Source organism: Bufo bufo, chromosome 1 (genome assembly GCF_905171765.1).
Source record: "Bufo bufo chromosome 1, aBufBuf1.1, whole genome shotgun sequence".
In the NCBI taxonomy this organism is placed as follows: domain Eukaryota; kingdom Metazoa; phylum Chordata; class Amphibia; order Anura; family Bufonidae; genus Bufo; species Bufo bufo.
The window spans coordinates 681,736-705,357 of NC_053389.1; the positions used below are offsets into that span (position 1 = coordinate 681,736).

The 23,622-nt window shown below is 41.0% G+C and overlaps 1 protein-coding gene and 1 long non-coding RNA gene across 2 annotated transcripts in view; one reads left to right on the forward strand and one right to left on the reverse strand.

Annotated features, from left to right (window-relative positions):
• The window catches only part of LOC120986745 (carcinoembryonic antigen-related cell adhesion molecule 7-like), a 986,637-nt gene that overhangs the window by 484,365 nt on the left and 478,650 nt on the right, over positions 1 to 23,622 (forward strand). The gene's annotated exons all lie outside the window — the stretch shown is intronic.
• On the reverse strand, positions 4,951 to 20,959 carry LOC120986751. The gene is made up of 6 exons (XR_005775791.1): positions 20,928 to 20,959; positions 18,415 to 18,468; positions 15,242 to 15,280; positions 10,634 to 10,663; positions 8,129 to 8,182; positions 4,951 to 4,994 (listed from the first exon to the last, which is right to left on the reverse strand). It is a non-coding gene; the product is annotated as an uncharacterized LOC120986751 (long non-coding RNA).

The following is a 23,622-nucleotide window of genomic DNA, read 5'->3' on the forward strand; positions in this document are numbered from 1 at the left end:
TGTTAACCCTGCTACATCCGTATGTTTAACTTTTACACTAATTTTATATGATGGAGAAAAACTCTCTCAGCTACATAGTATATCCTAATCCTAGTATTTATGGTAAGACAGCTGTAAAAAAAAATCTTCCAAAACCTTTTTCTTTATATCTAGGAGGAAAGGAGTGGCACCATAAAAAATTCTAGGTGCCATCTAACCTAATTTTGGTCCTGTTTATACCTTAAGCCTTTTTCATTGAATTTGTCTATGATAATACAGCTGTGAGTCATGATGGCCCTAAACCAATTAAAGTCTTAGAAAAAAAAAAATCTAAAAGGAACAATATTTAATTATTATAACTCCACCTGTATTTGATATTATATTTCCACGGCATCTGAAAAACAAAATTTTTCAACAATTAATTACTCAAAATAATTTTAATGCTAAACTACTATAATTACGATAAGTGATTACAATAAAAAAAACATTTTTTCAAAGAAAACATTTATTTTTTCTTATATTTTTGGGTTTTACATCAGGCACTCCATTGAATAGAATTTAAGCAACATTTTAGTCAATCGATTTATAGTCATTCGAATTTATTTTTAAGTTTACTGATTTTATATTTTAGGATTTTAAATGATATCTTTTTATATTTATAAATACATTTTATTTTAAAAAATGATAGTGCTAGTGCAAATTTTTGCTCCTAAAGGCATACGTTGGACAATTAAGATGGAGAAGTATTTTAGAAGTATATCATGCTTATATAGGAGGTCTTCAAAAAGTTTCAGCACTTTTAAATTTCCTTTTGAAACAGTAAAGGCTGGAGGAGTAGTAATTGGTCATATCTGAGATTTTCATGTGACTAGTCAGTCTGGCAAACCGGCTGATCTTGCAGTTTAGTATTACAGTCGTCACACTATCGTGAAGATGGCTGCAAAACTTATGAATTACACCAAAGAGGAACAGCATTCTATCATACGCCTTTTTGTGGAAAAAAATTGTGCCAGGAGCACACATTCATCTCCACATGTGTGCTCGGTATAGAGATAAAGTTCTCTCTTGTACCCATTTAAATGGGAACAAGAATTAAAAACCTCCCCTCTCCCCTGGCCACAAATTTTCAAAAGCGTAAAAAAGGCATCATTGGCAGCCAGCTATAGATTGATCCAATTCAAGATTTTACATAGGCTATACTATACACCACAAATGCAGGCTAAGTTCCTCAAAAACCGAGGTCGTGACTTTCCTTGTCAAAAGTGCGACAGACCCAATGTTGGGTACATCCATCTTTTATGGGAATGCAGGGCGATAAAGCGCTTTTGGGAGCAAGTATTTAAAGCAATGCAGGCGGATTCTCCCCAAGCTTGTGCACCAGATATGATCTCGGTAATCTTGGACTATCATATACAGTACAGACCAAAAGTTTGGACACCTTCTCATTCAAAGAGTTTTCTTTATTTTCATGACTATGAAAATTGTAGAGTCAAACAGAAGGAATCAAAACTATGAATTAACACATGTGGAATTATATACATAACAACCAAGTGGGAAACAACTGAAAATATGTCATATTCTAGGTTCTTCAAAGTAGCCACCTTTTGCTTTGATTACTGCTTTGTACACTCTTGGCATTCTCTTGATGAGCTTCAAGAGGTAGTCCCCTGAAATGGTTTTCACTTCACAGGTGTGCCCTGTCAGGTTTAATAAGTGGGATTTCTTGCCTTATAAATGGGGTTGGGACCATCAGTGGCGTTGAGGAGAAGTCAGGTGGATACACAGCTGATAGTCCTACTGAATAGACTGTTAGAATTTGTATTATGGCAAGAAAAAAGCAGCTAAGTAAAGAAAAACGAGTGGCCATCATTACTTTAAGAAATGAAGGTCAGTCAGTCAGCCGAAAAATTGGGAAAACTTTGAAAGTAAGGGCTATTTGACCATGAAGGAGAGTGATGGGGTGCTGCGCCAGATGACCTGGCCTCCACAGTCACCGGACCTGAACCCAATCGATATGGTTTGGGGTGAGTTGGACTGCAGAGTGAAGGCAAAAGGGCCAACAAGTGCTAGGCATCTCTGGGAACTCCTTCAAGACTGTTGGAAGACCATTTCAGGGGACTACCTCTTGAAGCTCATCAAGAGAATGCCAAGAGTGTGCAAAGCAGTAATCAAAGCAAAAGGTGGCTACTTTGAAGAACCTAGAATGACATATTTTCAGTTGTTTCACACTTGTTTGTTATGTATATAATTCCACATGTGTTAATTCATAGTTTTGATGCCTTCATAGTCATGAAAATAAAGAAAACTCTTTGAATGAGAAGGGGTGTCCAAACTTTTGGTCTGTACCGTACCTGAAAATCCTAACCCTTTTGATTATCGATTGGATTGGTTGAGGGGTTGTTTGATAGCAAAGGTTCTGATAGTCAAGAGATGGGGTTCTCCCATTTCCCCAGTATTTGAGGAGTGGCATCGGATTATGTCCCAAATAAAGCTGTACAAGGAGGTTGAGAGGCGAAGCAGGTGAACAATGCGCGTTCGCAGAAGTGTGGTAAATTGAGGCGGACGGGTCGGGGGGTGAGGTGCGGGGTCCGAGCTACCAGCGACAGCAGCTAAGGGTTAAGAGGGGGAATAGTGAGGTGTAAAGGTATTAAACTTGTTTATACAGTGTTGGATTTAACGCTATCATTTATGTTAATGCGGAAATTATAGTAAAATCGATGGCATATGTATTTAAGTTGTCCTTATTCTTATGTGTTTTTGACCTATTTTCGCATTCTCAGCGCTGTGTATTTGTTTTTCTTTGGTAATTATTTGAAGAAAAAATTATTAATTAAAAAAAAAGTTCTCTCTTGTAGATAACTTAGTCCGTTATTGTGAAAACAATGACAATTATCTGCAGCAGATAAATGTGTGATGATAAGAAACAGAAGGGGATAGTATCCAAAAGATTTAACTTGACAGAGTTAATGCTGAAGTTTGAGAAAGTGAATTTCCAAAGTGAAATTTTAGGAAAAAATATAAAACTTTCTTAGAACAGCTAAGGCTACTTTCACACTAGCGTTCGGGGCTCCGCTTGTGAGTTCCGTTTGAAGGCTCTCACAAGCGGCCCCGAACGGATCCGTACTGCCTCAATGCATTCTGAGTGGATGCGGATCCGCTCAGAATGCATCAGTTTGGCACCGTTTGGCTTCCGCTCCGCTCAGCAGGCGGACACCCGAACGCAGCTTGCAGCGTTTTCGTGTCCGCCTGGCCGTGCGGAGCCAAACAGATCCGTTCAGACTTACAATGCAAGTCAATGGGGACGGATCCGTTTGACGTTGACACAATATGGTGCAATTTCAAACGGATCCGTCCCCCATTGACTTTCAATGTAAAGTCAGGAGTCCCTATTAATATACCATCAGATCGGAGTTTTCTCCAATCCGATGGTATATTTTAACTTGAAGCGTCCCCATCACCATGGGAACGCCTCTATGTTAGAATATACCATCGGATTTGAGTTACATCGTGAAACTCAGATCCGACAGTATATTCTAAACACAATGGTGATGGGGACGCTTCAAGTTAGAATATACTGAGAACTGTGTACATGACTGCCCCCTACTGCCTGGCAGATGCTTCCAGGCAGCAGGGGGCAGACCCCCCCCCCTCCTGTATTTAACTTATTGGTGGCCAGTGCGGGCCCCCCCTCCCTCCCCAGTATTAATTGTAACCAGTGCGGCCCCAATCCCTCTATATTCATCGGTGGCCAGTGCGGATTCCCAGTATTAAATATGACCAGTGCGGCCTCCCCTTCCCTCCCTCCCCAGTATTAAATATGACCAGTGCGGCCTCCCCCTCCCTCTATATTCATTGGTGGCCCGGCCAGTGCGGATTCCAAGTATTGTAACCAGTGCGGCCTCCCCTCCCCCCCCCCCTAATTAAAATCACCCCCCCCATCATTGGTGGCAGCGGAGAGTACCGATCGGAGTCCTAGTCTCAATGCGCCGCACAGACCTTTCACTTACCAGTAGGAGGAGCTCCCGGCCGGACACATACATCGCAGCTCTTCAGGTAAGCATAATGCTGCTATTTGTTGCTAAGTAACCATGGCAGCCAAGACTGCAATAGCGTCTTGGCTGCCATGGTAACCGATCGGAGCCCCAGCGATTTAAACTGGGACTCCGATCGGTACTCTCCGCTGCCACCAATGATGTGGGGGGGGGGGGTGATTTTAATTAGGGGGGGGGAGAGGGGAGGGCGCACTGGTCACAATACTTGGAATCCGCACTGGCCGGGCCACCAATGAATATAGAGGGAGGGGGAGGCCGCACTGGTCATATTTAATACTGGGGAGGGAGGGTGGGGGAGGCCGCACTGGTCATATTTAATACTGGGGAGGGAGGGAGGGGGAGGCCGCACTGGTCATATTTAATACTAGGGAGGGGGAGGCCGCACTGGTCATATTTAATACTAGGGAGGGGGAGGCCGCACTGGTCATATTTAATACTCGGAATCCGCACTAGCCACCGATGAATATAGAGGGAGTGGGGCCGCACTGGTTACAATTAATACTGGGGAGGGAGGGGGGGCCGCACTGGCCACCAATAAGTTAAATACAGGAGGGGGGGTCTGCCCCCTGCTGCCTGGCAGCATCTACACAGTTCTCAGTATATTCTAACTTGAAGCGTCCCCATCACCATGGGAACGCTTCTGTGTTTAGAATATACTGTCGGATCTGAGTTTTCCAAAGTGAAAATCAGATCTGAAATAAACAGTTATGCAAACGGATCCGTTCTGAACGGATGCAAGCGTTTGCATTATAGGAGCGGATCCGTCTGTGCAGACACCAGACGGATCCGCTCCTAACGCAAGTGTGAAAGTAGCCTAAAAAAAGCTTTATAAAGTGTTTAAAACAATTAAGTTACAATCAAAGAACAAAGATAAATTAAAAATTTTAATATTTAAATTAAAAATTGTATCCAATCTCTACCCACCTAATATACTTGGTATTAATCCTGGTTTTTCTCCACCAACTAATGGCCAGATAGCAAAAAAAATATATAATATCATTTAGCATATTAAAGAAATATAATTTAATTTATATATATTTATATATTTTAATTGTTATTATTTTTTTCTTAAATACATTCAATTACTAGTAATAGCATTTTATATTTCAAATATATTTAGACTTCTAAAAAATTTGCAAAATAAACATGGAAAGGGTGGGTTCACATCAGCGTTATGTAATCTGTTATGGCTTTCCTTTATAACATTGTTATAGCGGAAAATAACAAAATCTATAAGACGGAAGTCAAAACGGAAGCCTTTAAGAGGCATTCCGTTTTGATCCTTCATAATACAAGTCTATGGGCAGCATAACGGATCCATTATGCAGGAGTCCAGTCCTGCATAATGGAAACCAGGATGGATCCGTAATGCTGCCCATAGATTTGTATTATGATGGAAGTCAAAACGGAAGCCTTTAAGAGGAATTCCGTTTTGATCTGTCATAATAGAAGTCTATGGGAATCATAACGGATCCGTCTGGTTCCCGTTATGCAGAACGGACAAAAAAGTCCTGTCGACAGGACTTTGTTTTCCGTCTTGCATAACGAGAACCAGATGGATCCGTTATGATTCTCATAGACATGAGCCCTCCCACCTTCAGGGTTTGCTTATGCGTTCAGGAGATCAGGGTCAGAATTAGGGCGGCTGTAGGTTGTGGCCTGCTCCCTTCATTGTTGTCTGGCCTAGTAACAGTTCCTACTGTACGGTGGGGTGTTTTCTCCACTCGCCACCGTGACAGTATTTTCCATAAAGACATCTCTGTTTTGCTTTCGGAAGAGGGCCCAGCATGTGTCGCCTGCCATTTTCTGGCACGCATGCTTATCCTCCGGAGGGAGGGTATATGGTGTGAGATACAGTTAACAGTGTGGTTCTCTGTGGCAGGTGTTGCAGTTGGTGTGAAACGGCACTTGTGTTTATGTCTCCCCTTGTCCATGTCTCAGTGGTTCTGTCGCTTGTCTTGTGGTGGCTGGTTGCATTCCTTGTTGAACTGGCTTTGGTGTATGCTGGTGTGGTATGCATGCTGGCAGCGACTTGGTGTGAACCGTGTCTGAGTGTGGACGCAGTGATCAGTGCAGTCTCTCCTGGCTGGCTGGTGGCTGGCGCCCTGGTTCCTGTTTGTTGTTCCTGGGGTTGGCAGCAGTTCTGGGTAGACTCGCTTGCGCTGACACTGATTCTGCTACTTTTTTACTTTTTTTTTCCCCTTCCCCCATCCCTGCTTGTGGGTTCCTCACTAGCTTCCCCTTTTCTGTTGGGGGGCTTTAAGGGGTGGGAGTATCATGGTCATATTGTTTTTTGACCGTGACGCGGTTGCCGTGCAGACTGGTTGCTAGGGGCGACGTGTAGTTTGTGGTTTGCACATGCACTTCCCCTTTAAGGTGTGCCTCCCTGCTGTTTGGTGTGCAAGGGGTTAATCTTCTGGCTATTAGGGATTAAGGTGTTTCCTGGGTGTGGCCGCAAGCTTGATATAAACCTGTGTCTTGCTGGCTGGGTGCAGTAGTACTACAGCTTTGCTTGGTGTTGGAGCTTTGCTCCTTTCCTTGGTGTTCCAGACCAGTCTTTGAGGGCCACCTTATGGAACATAAATTGTCCTCCCTTATGTACCCTCCATGTACCTTTACCCTCACTTGTTTTATTTGTGGTGTATGTTTATGTTCTGGGTGTGTTAAGCGTTTTGTTGGTTGTTACATGTCTGGGCTTTTGTTGGTGTTGGTCCCTGCATGTATGCTATTTGTCACCTGGTATGTTGATACCTCCATAAAGGGGCTGGTTTCCCGGAGGGGTTAATCATTAGTCTGTGTGCTGTGCTGCCTGGGGCTGCCGTGCTCATTGTGGCATGGGGTCCTGGCAGTATCAGGAGTGCTGGATACCTGTGTTTGTGTGTTGTCTGTACGGTGTCCTGTTTGGTGTGTGGGAACCTGTACTCGGGTTCCAGTCGTAGTGGCAGCGGCAGGTAAGTGAGTTTTCCGGTGTTCATATCTGCCGATCGAGATGCTGCATATGGTAATTTTTCTTTCCACCTGTTACTAGGCAGCTGGAGACTCCGGTTTGTCTGTGTCCCTGAGGAACCGGTTGTCTCCTATTACTGACCCATATGCCAGGGACCATCAGGGTCAGCAGGATCCAGGTTCCAGTGCATGAGCCCTCCCACCTTCAGGGTTTGCTCATGCGGTCAGGGTCAGGATTAGGTCGGCTGTAGGTTGTGGCCTGCTCCCCTCATTGTTGTCTGGCCTAGTAACAGTTACATCTGGACGGTGGGGGGTTTCCCTCAGTCCCCACCGTGACAGGCAGAAGCCTCCGCCTGGCAGCCCTATGGAGAGCCCTGTTCCTCACCGGACTCCAGAAAATGCCTTTGCCCTGCACGATTTAGCACAGGGCAAAGGAGAGCATCGGAGCACAGGGCAAAGGAGGGGGGCTGCCTGGGTGAAAATGGGGATATGTTTGGGTTTAGCTCTAAACCCGGACAACCCCTTTAATGTCACTGCTGTTTATCTATGTCTCCATTACTACTTTTACCACTATACGTTTGATAATGTCATGCCACTCTTTATGTCAAATTAAACTGTCACAACTAGCTACTTTCACACTTGCGTTGTTTTTTCCGGTATTGAGATCCGGCATAGGACCTAAATGCTGGAACTAAACTGATTTGTTTTGATTTTACATGTCAGCATGCATCTGTTCCATCAAAATGGAAATAAACGGATCCGTCACTAAATACATTGAAAGTCAATTGGTGACGGATCCAGTTTTTTAGTCTCCATAATAAGAAGATCCGTTACCATTGACTTACATTGTTTTCAGAGCCGGATCCATTTTTTACCTTGTTTATGACTGGACAAAAAAAATGCAGTTTGCTGACTGAACATAAGACATCCTGATGCCTCCTGAATGGATCTTTTTTCATTCAGAATGCATGAGGACTAAGCGGAAACTTTTTTTTCCTGCCGAATCTTAATACTGGAAGACAATGCAAGTGTGAAAGTAGCTTTAGTGTACTGTTAACGCTATTGTTGCTACTATTAAGTCATTGACAACTTCATTGTTAGCGATACTGCAACTTACACTACTTCAAAAATAAACTTCTGTAATTACTTACCTAATGAATTTGTCAGATCTCCAGCTGTTTCAGCAACTCCTTTGACTAAATCACCTTCAAAAAGAGAGAAACAAACAAACACGTACAGTACTTTAATATGTTAAAGTCTATGTGATTTATTTTCTACCTACATGAAGCTAAAACATGTGGTTTTATGGCTTACAAAAAGTTACTTTATTTAAATTATATTTTGCTTTGTTTAACTTGGTTTTTTGAAAATTTGCTTAGAAATATGACAAAAACTCCATAAAATTTGCTGAAGTCATGGAGCGAGATGCTTTCTAGTCATATATACACAAAAGAAAGACAAAAATGTTGAATGTTGTACAAGTAAAAATATTTTTACTGTTCAAATGCATTTTATGTTTCTATCCTGCTTAAAATATGTAACCTAGGAGCTATCTCTACACCCTTCAGCTAACTGTTTTATTGTGTGAACTCATATATACTGTAGAGAAACAGTATATGACAGTATATGTAATTGGTCAAAAATGAGCCCCCACCCCCTTTAAACTCTGGCCTTTAAAATGTTTATTGTATGGCTGACCCATTTCACTTGTTTTCTATGTAAAAATTCCTGAGAAGTGACTCCATGTGACATTATATAGCAAAAAACAAACAAAGGTCTGTATACCATAAAGCAGACAAAGGTTCTGACTAACTGTAGATGGTGTAAACTTAGGCTGTCTAGCTGTGCACCAGAATCAGGCTGAATCAGAGATGAGTGCATGTCTTAAAATTTGTTTTAGGACCAATTCTAACGAATCAGCAAAAAAAAAATTAGATTTGGGACCAAATCGATTCAACTCAAACCAAAACTAATGCAATTGACTCTTAGATCTTTCAGGACCCATTTTTACTCTGTTGTCTTTCTCAATTTTTTACATTTTCTCTCTCCACCTTCCCCCAAACCCTTTAATGCAAATTCAACAGTTGTAAATAATGTCATAGTGACACTGACATATAAAGCTATGGGTAAATGCATGGTTGATGTTGCTAACAGCGTGTTCAAAGACACATTGCACTGTGGGATTTGTTATGCTTTTTTAAATGTAAAAATGTTCCAAAAATTGTTATTGGGGTCAGCCGGTTTTTAAACACATAGTATTATTGATAAAAACAGTGGTATGTTCTGGACAAGCGATCCAAAAAGTATGCCTTACGAGGGAAGGAGGGCAGAGAATACCTGTCCATGTTTATACACACACACGCACTAGCATTGGAAGAAACTGTGATCTAAAATATGATTATCGCAATCATAAAAAGTAAAAAAATTGCAACAAAAAATATAAATTGCAACAAAAATATACAGGCCCAATTTCAACCACGCTATATGCTGCAACTGAATCACTATAATGCACAAATCTTAACAGGTTTTTTGATAAAACAAACGTCCCCTGGCTTCACCCTTACTAGAAACTGAAATTCACATACTAAAATGAGTTTAATTTTACACATATAAACTTATGAACTGCAGGAGCTTTGTAACAGATTTTCTAACAAAAAAATGGATCCAGCACATAAAAACAACTAATGTACTGTTTCTTTAGGGATCTCTGTGCAGCACCCTGTATACACAGCACTTGTGAACAGCTGCAGGAGCCCTGGCTGTAAGACATACAACTAACTCACCCTATGGTGTCCCTAATGATAAAACCTGACTTTCTATGTTGGAATTCAATCAACCTAACTAAATATCTCTTCTTCACAAACCCTACACTGTCCCTGCAAGACCATAAAAAGGATGTGTGTCTATTGTAGATAGGACTGATGCCTCCTATCACATCAGTGGCTTCGTTCACACTGGTTTCTGTGCTTCACAGCTAGCATAGAGCCTGATAGACCAGCAAATAATTTTTCCCCCACAGCGCGTTTATAAAATTTGTTAAAATCGCATGCACTTCGCTGGTACTGTGATGAGGAGTTTATACTCACAAATTCAGACAATATAGAGGATTATCTGCTATAGCTTAAACATAGGTTTCTATAGGGCAAGTCTCTGTGAAGATTGTCTATTTCAGATGTAGCAGGGGTAACACACACACTCTTAACTCAAATTTCTTAACTCATCGCGTTATCTTGAAACAAAAGCCATTGAAAAGCAATTGCTTAACACATTTAGCTGCATTTAGTTTAGATAACATGTCTCATAAAGCATGTGTGTTAACCCTGCTACATCCGTATGTTTAACTTTTACACTAATTTTATATGATGGAGAAAAACTCTCTCAGCTACATAGTATATCCTAATCCTAGTATTTATGGTAAGACAGCTGTAAAAAAAAATCTTCCAAAACCTTTTTCTTTATATCTAGGAGGAAAGGAGGGGCACCATAAAAAATTCTAGGTGCCATCTAACCTAATTTTGGTCCTGTTTATACCTTAAGCCTTTTTCATTGAATTTGTCTATGATAATACAGCTGTGAGTCATGATGGCCCTAAACCAATTAAAGTCTTAGAAAAAAAAAAATCTAAAAGGAACAATATTTAATTATTATAACTCCACCTGTATTTGATATTATATTTCCACTGGCATCTGAAAAACAAAATTTTTCAACAATTAATTACTCAAAATAATTTTAATGCTAAACTACTATAATTACGATAAGTGATTACAATAAAAAAACATTTTTTCAAAGAAAACATTTATTTTTTTCTTATATTTTTGGGTTTTACATCAGGCACTCCATTGAATAGAATTTAAGCAACATTTTAGTCAATCGATTTTAGTCATTCGAATTTATTTTAAAGTTTACTGATTTTATATTTTAGGATTTAAATGATATCTTTTTATATTATAAATACATTTTATTTTAAAAAATGATAGTGCTAGTGCAAATTTTTGCTCCTAAAGGCATACGTTGGACAATTAAGATGGAGAAGTATTTTAGAAGTATATCATGCTTATATAGGAGGTCTTCAAAAAGTTTCAGCACTTTTAAATTTCCTTTTGAAACAGTAAAGGCTGGAGGAGTAGTAATTGGTCATATCTGAGATTTTCATGTGACTAGTCAGTCTGGCAAACCGGCTGATCTTGCAGTTTAGTATTACAGTCGTCACACTATCGTGAAGATGGCTGCAAAACTTATGAATTACACCAAAGAGGAACAGCATTCTATCATACGCCTTTTTGTGGAAAAAAATTGTGCCAGGAGCACACATTCATCTCCACATGTGTGCTCGGTATAGAGATAAAGTTCTCTCTTGTACCCATTTAAATGGGAACAAGAATTAAAAACCTCCCCTCTCCCCTGGCCACAAATTTTCAAAAGCGTAAAAAAGGCATCATTGGCAGCCAGCTATAGATTGATCCAATTCAAGATTTTACATAGGCTATACTATACACCACAAATGCAGGCTAAGTTCCTCAAAAACCGAGGTCGTGACTTTCCTTGTCAAAAGTGCGACAGACCCAATGTTGGGTACATCCATCTTTTATGGGAATGCAGGGCGATAAAGCGCTTTTGGGAGCAAGTATTTAAAGCAATGCAGGCGGATTCTCCCCAAGCTTGTGCACCAGATATGATCTCGGTAATCTTGGACTATCATATACAGTACAGACCAAAAGTTTGGACACCTTCTCATTCAAAGAGTTTTCTTTATTTTCATGACTATGAAAATTGTAGAGTCAAACAGAAGGAATCAAAACTATGAATTAACACATGTGGAATTATATACATAACAACCAAGTGGGAAACAACTGAAAATATGTCATATTCTAGGTTCTTCAAAGTAGCCACCTTTTGCTTTGATTACTGCTTTGTACACTCTTGGCATTCTCTTGATGAGCTTCAAGAGGTAGTCCCCTGAAATGGTTTTCACTTCACAGGTGTGCCCTGTCAGGTTTAATAAGTGGGATTTCTTGCCTTATAAATGGGGTTGGGACCATCAGTGGCGTTGAGGAGAAGTCAGGTGGATACACAGCTGATAGTCCCTCTGAATAGACTGTTAGAATTTGTATTATGGCAAGAAAAAAGCAGCTAAGTAAAGAAAAACGAGTGGCCATCATTACTTTAAGAAATGAAGGTCAGTCAGTCAGCCGAAAAATTGGGAAAACTTTGAAAGTAAGGGCTATTTGACCATGAAGGAGAGTGATGGGGTGCTGCGCCAGATGACCTGGCCTCCACAGTCACCGGACCTGAACCCAATCGATATGGTTTGGGGTGAGTTGGACTGCAGAGTGAAGGCAAAAGGGCCAACAAGTGCTAGGCATCTCTGGGAACTCCTTCAAGACTGTTGGAAGACCATTTCAGGGGACTACCTCTTGAAGCTCATCAAGAGAATGCCAAGAGTGTGCAAAGCAGTAATCAAAGCAAAAGGTGGCTACTTTGAAGAACCTAGAATGACATATTTTCAGTTGTTTCACACTTGTTTGTTATGTATATAATTCCACATGTGTTAATTCATAGTTTTGATGCCTTCATAGTCATGAAAATAAAGAAAACTCTTTGAATGAGAAGGGGTGTCCAAACTTTTGGTCTGTACCGTACCTGAAAATCCTAACCCTTTTGATTATCGATTGGATTGGTTGAGGGGTTGTTTGATAGCAAAGGTTCTGATAGTCAAGAGATGGGGTTCTCCCATTTCCCCAGTATTTGAGGAGTGGCATCGGATTATGTCCCAAATAAAGCTGTACAAGGAGGTTGAGAGGCGAAGCAGGTGAACAATGCGCGTTCGCAGAAGTGTGGTAAATTGAGGCGGACGGGTCGGGGGGTGAGGTGCGGGGTCCGAGCTACCAGCGACAGCAGCTAAGGGTTAAGAGGGGGAATAGTGAGGTGTAAAGGTATTAAACTTGTTTATACAGTGTTGGATTTAACGCTATCATTTATGTTAATGCGGAAATTATAGTAAAATCGATGGCATATGTATTTAAGTTGTCCTTATTCTTATGTGTTTTTGACCTATTTTCGCATTCTCAGCGCTGTGTATTTGTTTTTCTTTGGTAATTATTTGAAGAAAAAATTATTAATTAAAAAAAAAGTTCTCTCTTGTAGATAACTTAGTCCGTTATTGTGAAAACAATGACAATTATCTGCAGCAGATAAATGTGTGATAATAAGAAACAGAAGGGGATAGTATCCAAAAGATTTAACTTGACAGAGTTAATGCTGAAGTTTGAGAAAGTGAATTTCCAAAGTGAAATTTTAGGAAAAAATATAAAACTTTCTTAGAACAGCTAAGGCTACTTTCACACTAGCGTTCGGGGCTCCGCTTGTGAGTTCCGTTTGAAGGCTCTCACAAGCGGCCCCGAACGGATCCGTACTGCCTCAATGCATTCTGAGTGGATGCGGATCCGCTCAGAATGCATCAGTTTGGCACCGTTTGGCTTCCGCTCCGCTCAGCAGGCGGACACCCGAACGCAGCTTGCAGCGTTTTCGTGTCCGCCTGGCCGTGCGGAGCCAAACAGATCCGTTCAGACTTACAATGCAAGTCAATGGGGACGGATCCGTTTGACGTTGACACAATATGGTGCAATTTCAAACGGATCCGTCCCCCATTGACTTTCAATGTAAAGTCAGGAGTCCCTATTAATATACCATCAGATCGGAGTTTTCTCCAATCCGATGGTATATTTTAACTTGAAGCGTCCCCATCACCATGGGAACGCCTCTATGTTAGAATATACCATCGGATTTGAGTTACATCGTGAAACTCAGATCCGACAGTATATTCTAAACACAATGGTGATGGGGACGCTTCAAGTTAGAATATACTGAGAACTGTGTACATGACTGCCCCCTACTGCCTGGCAGATGCTTCCAGGCAGCAGGGGGCAGACCCCCCCCCCCTCCTGTATTTAACTTATTGGTGGCCAGTGCGGGCCCCCCCTCCCTCCCCAGTATTAATTGTAACCAGTGCGGCCCCAATCCCTCTATATTCATCGGTGGCCAGTGCGGATTCCCAGTATTAAATATGACCAGTGCGGCCTCCCCTTCCCTCCCTCCCCAGTATTAAATATGACCAGTGCGGCCTCCCCCTCCCTCTATATTCATTGGTGGCCCGGCCAGTGCGGATTCCAAGTATTGTAACCAGTGCGGCCTCCCCTCCCCCCCCCCTAATTAAAATCACCCCCCCCATCATTGGTGGCAGCGGAGAGTACCGATCGGAGTCCTAGTCTCAATGCGCCGCACAGACCTTTCACTTACCAGTAGGAGGAGCTCCCGGCCGGACACATACATCGCAGCTCTTCAGGTAAGCATAATGCTGCTATTTGTTGCTAAGTAACCATGGCAGCCAAGACTGCAATAGCGTCTTGGCTGCCATGGTAACCGATCGGAGCCCCAGCGATTTAAACTGGGACTCCGATCGGTACTCTCCGCTGCCACCAATGATGTGGGGGGGGGGGTGATTTTAATTAGGGGGGGGGAGAGGGGAGGGCGCACTGGTCACAATACTTGGAATCCGCACTGGCCGGGCCACCAATGAATATAGAGGGAGGGGGAGGCCGCACTGGTCATATTTAATACTGGGGAGGGAGGGTGGGGGAGGCCGCACTGGTCATATTTAATACTGGGGAGGGAGGGAGGGGGAGGCCGCACTGGTCATATTTAATACTAGGGAGGGGGAGGCCGCACTGGTCATATTTAATACTAGGGAGGGGGAGGCCGCACTGGTCATATTTAATACTCGGAATCCGCACTAGCCACCGATGAATATAGAGGGAGTGGGGCCGCACTGGTTACAATTAATACTGGGGGGGGGGGGGGGGCCGCACTGGCCACCAATAAGTTAAATACAGGAGGGGGGGTCTGCCCCCTGCTGCCTGGCAGCATCTACACAGTTCTCAGTATATTCTAACTTGAAGCGTCCCCATCACCATGGGAACGCTTCTGTGTTTAGAATATACTGTCGGATCTGAGTTTTCCAAAGTGAAAATCAGATCTGAAATAAACAGTTATGCAAACGGATCCGTTCTGAACGGATGCAAGCGTTTGCATTATAGGAGCGGATCCGTCTGTGCAGACACCAGACGGATCCGCTCCTAACGCAAGTGTGAAAGTAGCCTAAAAAAAGCTTTATAAAGTGTTTAAAACAATTAAGTTACAATCAAAGAACAAAGATAAATTAAAAATTTTAATATTTAAATTAAAAATTGTATCCAATCTCTACCCACCTAATATACTTGGTATTAATCCTGGTTTTTCTCCACCAACTAATGGCCAGATAGCAAAAAAAATATATAATATCATTTAGCATATTAAAGAAATATAATTTAATTTATATATATTTATATATTTTAATTGTTATTATTTTTTTCTTAAATACATTCAATTACTAGTAATAGCATTTTATATTTCAAATATATTTTGACTTCTAAAAAATTTGCAAAATAAACATGGAAAGGGTGGGTTCACATCAGCGTTATGTAATCTGTTATGGCTTTCCTTTATAACATTGTTATAGCGGAAAATAACAAAATCTATAAGACGGAAGTCAAAACGGAAGCCTTTAAGAGGCATTCCGTTTTGATCCTTCATAATACAAGTCTATGGGCAGCATAACGGATCCATTATGCAGGAGTCCAGTCCTGCATAATGGAAACCAGGATGGATCCGTAATGCTGCCCATAGATTTGTATTATGATGGAAGTCAAAACGGAAGCCTTTAAGAGGCATTCCGTTTTGATCTGTCATAATAGAAGTCTATGGGAATCATAACGGATCCGTCTGGTTCCCGTTATGCAGAACGGAAAAAAAAGTCCTGTCGACAGGACTTTGTTTTCCGTCTTGCATAACGAGAACCAGATGGATCCGTTATGATTCTCATAGACATGAGCCCTCCCACCTTCAGGGTTTGCTTATGCGTTCAGGAGATCAGGGTCAGAATTAGGGCGGCTGTAGGTTGTGGCCTGCTCCCTTCATTGTTGTCTGGCCTAGTAACAGTTCCTACTGTACGGTGGGGTGTTTTCTCCACTCGCCACCGTGACAGTATTTTCCATAAAGACATCTCTGTTTTGCTTTCGGAAGAGGGCCCAGCATGTGTCGCCTGCCATTTTCTGGCACGCATGCTTATCCTCCGGAGGGAGGGTATATGGTGTGAGATACAGTTAACAGTGTGGTTCTCTGTGGCAGGTGTTGCAGTTGGTGTGAAACGGCACTTGTGTTTATGTCTCCCCTTGTCCATGTCTCAGTGGTTCTGTCGCTTGTCTTGTGGTGGCTGGTTGCATTCCTTGTTGAACTGGCTTTGGTGTATGCTGGTGTGGTATGCATGCTGGCAGCGACTTGGTGTGAACCGTGTCTGAGTGTGGACGCAGTGATCAGTGCAGTCTCTCCTGGCTGGCTGGTGGCTGGCGCCCTGGTTCCTGTTTGTTGTTCCTGGGGTTGGCAGCAGTTCTGGGTAGACTCGCTTGCGCTGACACTGATTCTGCTACTTTTTTATTTTTTTTTTCCCCTTCCCCCATCCTTGCTTGTGGGTTCCTCACTAGCTTCCCCTTTTCTGTTGGGGGGCTTTAAGGGGTGGGAGTATCATGGTCATATTGTTTTTTGACCGTGACGCGGTTGCCGTGCAGACTGGTTGCTAGGGGCGACGTGTAGTTTGTGGTTTGCACATGCACTTCCCCTTTAAGGTGTGCCTCCCTGCTGTTTGGTGTGCAAGGGGTTAATCTTCTGGCTATTAGGGATTAAGGTGTTTCCTGGGTGTGGCCGCAAGCTTGATATAAACCTGTGTCTTGCTGGCTGGGTGCAGTAGTACTACAGCTTTGCTTGGTGTTGGAGCTTTGCTCCTTTCCTTGGTGTTCCAGACCAGTCTTTGAGGGCCACCTTATGGAACATAAATTGTCCTCCCTTATGTACCCTCCATGTACCTTTACCCTCACTTGTTTTATTTGTGGTGTATGTTTATGTTCTGGGTGTGTTAAGCGTTTTGTTGGTTGTTACATGTCTGGGCTTTTGTTGGTGTTGGTCCCTGCATGTATGCTATTTGTCACCTGGTATGTTGATACCTCCATAAAGGGGCTGGTTTCCCGGAGGGGTTAATCATTAGTCTGTGTGCTGTGCTGCCTGGGGCTGCCGTGCTCATTGTGGCATGGGGTCCTGGCAGTATCAGGAGTGCTGGATACCTGTGTTTGTGTGTTGTCTGTACGGTGTCCTGTTTGGTGTGTGGGAACCTGTACTCGGGTTCCAGTCGTAGTGGCAGCGGCAGGTAAGTGAGTTTTCCGGTGTTCATATCTGCCGATCGAGATGCTGCATATGGTAATTTTTCTTTCCACCTGTTACTAGGCAGCTGGAGACTCCGGTTTGTCTGTGTCCCTGAGGAACCGGTTGTCTCCTATTACTGACCCATATGCCAGGGACCATCAGGGTCAGCAGGATCCAGGTTCCAGTGCATGAGCCCTCCCACCTTCAGGGTTTGCTCATGCGGTCAGGGTCAGGATTAGGTCGGCTGTAGGTTGTGGCCTGCTCCCCTCATTGTTGTCTGGCCTAGTAACAGTTACATCTGGACGGTGGGGGGTTTCCCTCAGTCCCCACCGTGACAGGCAGAAGCCTCCGCCTGGCAGCCCTATGGAGAGCCCTGTTCCTCACCGGACTCCAGAAAATGCCTTTGCCCTGCACGATTTAGCACAGGGCAAAGGAGAGCATCGGAGCACAGGGCAAAGGAGGGGGGCTGCCTGGGTGAAAATGGGGATATGTTTGGGTTTAGCTCTAAACCCGGACAACCCCTTTAATGTCACTGCTGTTTATCTATGTCTCCATTACTACTTTTACCACTATACGTTTGATAATGTCATGCCACTCTTTATGTCAAATTAAACTGTCACAACTAGCTACTTTCACACTTGCGTTGTTTTTTCCGGTATTGAGATCCGGCATAGGACCTAAATGCTGGAACTAAACTGATTTGTTTTGATTTTACATGTCAGCATGCATCTGTTCCATCAAAATGGAAATAAACGGATCCGTCACTAAATACATTGAAAGTCAATTGGTGACGGATCCAGTTTTTTAGTCTCCATAATAAGAAGATCCGTTACCATTGACTTACATTGTTTTCAGAGCCGGATCCATTTTTTACCTTGTTTATGACTGGACAAAAAAAATGCAGTTTGCTGACTGAACATAAGACATCCTGATGCCTCCTGAATGGATCTTTTTTCATTCAGAATGCATGAGGACTAAGCGGAAACTTTTTTTTCCTGCCGAATCTTAATACTGGAAGACAATGCAAGTGTGAAAGTAGCTTTAGTGTACTGTTAACGCTATTGTTGCTACTATTAAGTCATTGACAACTTCATTGTTAGCGATACTGCAACTTACACTACTTCAAAAATAAACTTCTGTAATTACTTACCTAATGAATTTGTCAGATCTCCAGCTGTTTCAGCAACTCCTTTGACTAAATCACCTTCAAAAAGAGAGAAACAAACAAACACGTACAGTACTTTAATATGTTAAAGTCTATGTGATTTATTTTCTACCTACATGAAGCTAAAACATGTGGTTTTATGGCTTACAAAAAGTTACTTTATTTAAATTATATTTTGCTTTGTTTAACTTGGTTTTTTGAAAATTTGCTTAGAAATATGACAAAAACTCCATAAAATTTGCTGAAGTCATGGAGCGAGATGCTTTCTAGTCATATATACACAAAAGAAAGACAAAAATGTTGAATGTTGTACAAGTAAAAATATTTTTACTGTTCAAATGCATTTTATGTTTCTATCCTGCTTAAAATATGTAACCTAGGAGCTATCTCTACACCCTTCAGCTAACTGTTTTATTGTGTGAACTCATATATACTGTAGAGAAACAGTATATGACAGTATATGTAATTGGTCAAAAATGAGCCCCCACCCCCTTTAAACTCTGGCCTTTAAAATGTTTATTGTATGGCTGACCCATTTCACTTGTTTTCTATGTAAAAATTCCTGAGAAGTGACTCCATGTGACATTATATAGCAAAAAACAAACAAAGGTCTGTATACCATAAAGCAGACAAAGGTTCTGACTAACTGTAGATGGTGTAAACTTAGGCTGTCTAGCTGTGCACCAGAATCAGGCTGAATCAGAGATGAGTACATGTCTTAAAATTTGTTTTAGGTCCAATTCTAACGAATCAGCAAAAAAAAAATTAGATTTGGGACCAAATCGATTCAACTCAAACCAAAACTAATGCAATTGACTCTAAGATCTTTCAGGACCCATTTTTACTCTGTTGTCTTTCTCAATTTTTTACATTTTCTCTCTCCACCTTCCCCCAAACCCTTTAATGCAAATTCAACAGTAGTAAATAATGTCATAGTGACACTGACATATAAAGCTATGGGTAAATGAATGGTTGATGTTGCTAACAGCGTGTTCAAAGACACATTGCACTGTGGGATTTGTTATGCTTTTTTAAATGTAAAAATGTTCCACAAATTGTTATTGGGGTCAGCCGGTTTATAAACACATAGTATTATTGATAAAAACAGTGGTATGTTCTGGACAAGCGATCCAAAAAGTATGCCTTACGAGGGAAGGAGGGCAGAGAATACCTGTCCATGTTTATACACACACACGCACTAGCATTGGAAGAAACTGTGATCTAAAATATGATTATCGCAATCATAAAAAGTAAAAAAATTGCAACAAAAAATATAAATTGCAACAAAAATATACAGGCCCAATTTCAACCACGCTATATGCTGCAACTGAATCACTATAATGCACAAATTGTAACAGGTTTTTTGATAAAACAAACGTCCCCTGGCTTCACCCTTACTAGAAACTGAAATTCACATACTAAAATGAGTTTAATTTTACACTTATAAACTTATGAACTGCAGGAGCTTTGTAACAGATTTTCTAACAAAAAAATGGATCCAGCACATAAAAACAACTAATGTACTGTTTCTTTAGGGATCTCTGTACAGCAGTGCAGCACCCTGTATACACAGCACTTGTGAACAGCTGCAGGAGCCCTGGCTGTAAGACATACAACTAACTCACCCTATGGTGTCCCTAATGATAAAACCTGACTTTCTATGTTGGAATTCAATCAACCTAACTAAATATCTCTTCTTCACAAACCCTACACTGTCCCTGCAAGACCATAAAAAGGATGTGTGTCTATTGTAGATAGGACTGATGCCTCCTATCACATCAGTGGCTTCGTTCACACTGGTTTCTGTGCTTCACAGCTAGCACAGAGCCTGATAGACCAGCAAATAATTTTTCACCCACAGCGCGTTTATAAAATTTGTTAAAATCGCATGCACTTCGCTGGTACTGTGATGAGGAGTTTATATTCACAAATTCAGACAATATAGAGGATTATCTGCTATAGCTTAAACATAGGTTTCTATAGGGCAAGTCTCTGTGAAGATTGTCTATTTCAGATGTAGCAGGGGTAACACACACACTCTTAACTCAAATTTCTTAACTCATCGCGTTATCTTGAAACAAAAGCCATTGAAAAGCAATTGCTTAACACATTTAGCTGCATTTAGTTTAGATAACATGTCTCATAAAGCATGTGTGTTAACCCTGCTACATCCGTATGTTTAACTTTTACACTAATTTTATATGATGGAGAAAAACTCTCTCAGCTACATAGTATATCCTAATCCTAGTATTTATGGTAAGACAGCTGTAAAAAAAAATCTTCCAAAACCTTTTTCTTTATATCTAGGAGGAAAGGAGTGGCACCATAAAAAATTCTAGGTGCCATCTAACCTAATTTTGGTCCTGTTTATACCTTAAGCCTTTTTCATTGAATTTGTCTATGATAATACAGCTGTGAGTCATGATGGCCCTAAACCAATTAAAGTCTTAGAAAAAAAAAAATCTAAAAGGAACAATATTTAATTATTATAACTCCACCTGTATTTGATATTATATTTCCACCGGCATCTGAAAAACAAAATTTTTCAACAATTAATTACTCAAAATAATTTTAATGCTAAACTACTATAATTACGATAAGTGATTACAATAAAAAAACATTTTTTCAAAGAAAACATTTATTTTTTTCTTATATTTTTGGGTTTTACATCAGGCACTCAATTGGATAGAATTTAAGCAACATTTTAGTCAATCGATTTTAGTCATTCGAATTTATTTTAAAGTTTACTGATTTTATATTTTAGGATTTAAATGATATCTTTTTATATTTATAAATACATTTTATTTAAAAAAATGATAGTGCTAGTGCACATTTTTGCTCCTAAAGGCATATGTTGGACAATTAAGATGGAGAAGTATTTTAGAAGTATATCATGCTTATATAGGAGGTCTTCAAAAAGTTTCAGCACTTTTAAATTTCCTTTTGAAACAGTAAAGGCTGGAGGAGTAGTAATTGGTCATATCTGAGATTTTCATGTGACTAGTCAGTCTGGCAAACCGGCTGATCTTGCAGTTTAGTATTACAGTCGTCACACTGTCGTGAAGATGGCTGCGAAACTTATAAATTACACCAAAGAGGAACAGCATTCTATCATACGCCTTTTTGTGGGAAAAAATTGTGCCAGGAGCACACATTCATCTCCACATGTGTGCTCGGTATAGAGATAAAGTTCTCTCTTGTACCCATTTAAATGGGAACAAGAATTAAAAACCTCCCCTCTCCCCTGGCCACAAATTTTCAAAAGCGTAAAAAAGGCATCATTGGCAGCCAGCTATAGATTGATCCAATTCAAGATTTTACATAGGCTATACTATACACCACAAATGCAGGCTAAGTTCCTCAAAAACCGAGGTCGTGACTTTCCTTGTCAAAAGTGCGACAGACCCAATGTTGGGTACATCCATCTTTTATGGGAATGCAGGGCGATAAAGCGCTTTTGGGAGCAAGTATTTAAAGCAATGCAGGCGGATTCTCCCCAAGCTTGTGCACCAGATATGATCTCGGTAATCTTGGACTATCATATACAGTACAGACCAAAAGTTTGGACACCTTCTCATTCAAAGAGTTTTCTTTATTTTCATGACTATGAAAATTGTAGAGTCAAACAGAAGGAATCAAAACTATGAATTAACACATGTGGAATTATATACATAACAACCAAGTGGGAAACAACTGAAAATATGTCATATTCTAGGTTCTTCAAAGTAGCCACCTTTTGCTTTGATTACTGCTTTGTACACTCTTGGCATTCTCTTGATGAGCTTCAAGAGGTAGTCCCCTGAAATGGTTTTCACTTCACAGGTGTGCCCTGTCAGGTTTAATAAGTGGGATTTCTTGCCTTATAAATGGGGTTGGGACCATCAGTGGCGTTGAGGAGAAGTCAGGTGGATACACAGCTGATAGTCCCTCTGAATAGACTGTTAGAATTTGTATTATGGCAAGAAAAAAGCAGCTAAGTAAAGAAAAACGAGTGGCCATCATTACTTTAAGAAATGAAGGTCAGTCAGTCAGCCGAAAAATTGGGAAAACTTTGAAAGTAAGGGCTATTTGACCATGAAGGAGAGTGATGGGGTGCTGCGCCAGATGACCTGGCCTCCACAGTCACCGGACCTGAACCCAATCGATATGGTTTGGGGTGAGTTGGACTGCAGAGTGAAGGCAAAAGGGCCAACAAGTGCTAGGCATCTCTGGGAACTCCTTCAAGACTGTTGGAAGACCATTTCAGGGGACTACCTCTTGAAGCTCATCAAGAGAATGCCAAGAGTGTGCAAAGCAGTAATCAAAGCAAAAGGTGGCTACTTTGAAGAACCTAGAATGACATATTTTCAGTTGTTTCACACTTGTTTGTTATGTATATAATTCCACATGTGTTAATTCATAGTTTTGATGCCTTCATAGTCATGAAAATAAAGAAAACTCTTTGAATGAGAAGGGGTGTCCAAACTTTTGGTCTGTACCGTACCTGAAAATCCTAACCCTTTTGATTATCGATTGGATTGGTTGAGGGGTTGTTTGATAGCAAAGGTTCTGATAGTCAAGAGATGGGGTTCTCCCATTTCCCCAGTATTTGAGGAGTGGCATCGGATTATGTCCCAAATAAAGCTGTACAAGGAGGTTGAGAGGCGAAGCAGGTGAACAATGCGCGTTCGCAGAAGTGTGGTAAATTGAGGCGGACGGGTCGGGGGGTGAGGTGCGGGGTCCGAGCTACCAGCGACAGCAGCTAAGGGTTAAGAGGGGGAATAGTGAGGTGTAAAGGTATTAAACTTGTTTATACAGTGTTGGATTTAACGCTATCATTTATGTTAATGCGGAAATTATAGTAAAATCGATGGCATATGTATTTAAGTTGTCCTTATTCTTATGTGTTTTTGACCTATTTTCGCATTCTCAGCGCTGTGTATTTGTTTTTCTTTGGTAATTATTTGAAGAAAAAATTATTAATTAAAAAAAAAGTTCTCTCTTGTAGATAACTTAGTCCGTTATTGTGAAAACAATGACAATTATCTGCAGCAGATAAATGTGTGATAATAAGAAACAGAAGGGGATAGTATCCAAAAGATTTAACTTGACAGAGTTAATGCTGAAGTTTGAGAAAGTGAATTTCCAAAGTGAAATTTTAGGAAAAAATATAAAACTTTCTTAGAACAGCTAAGGCTACTTTCACACTAGCGT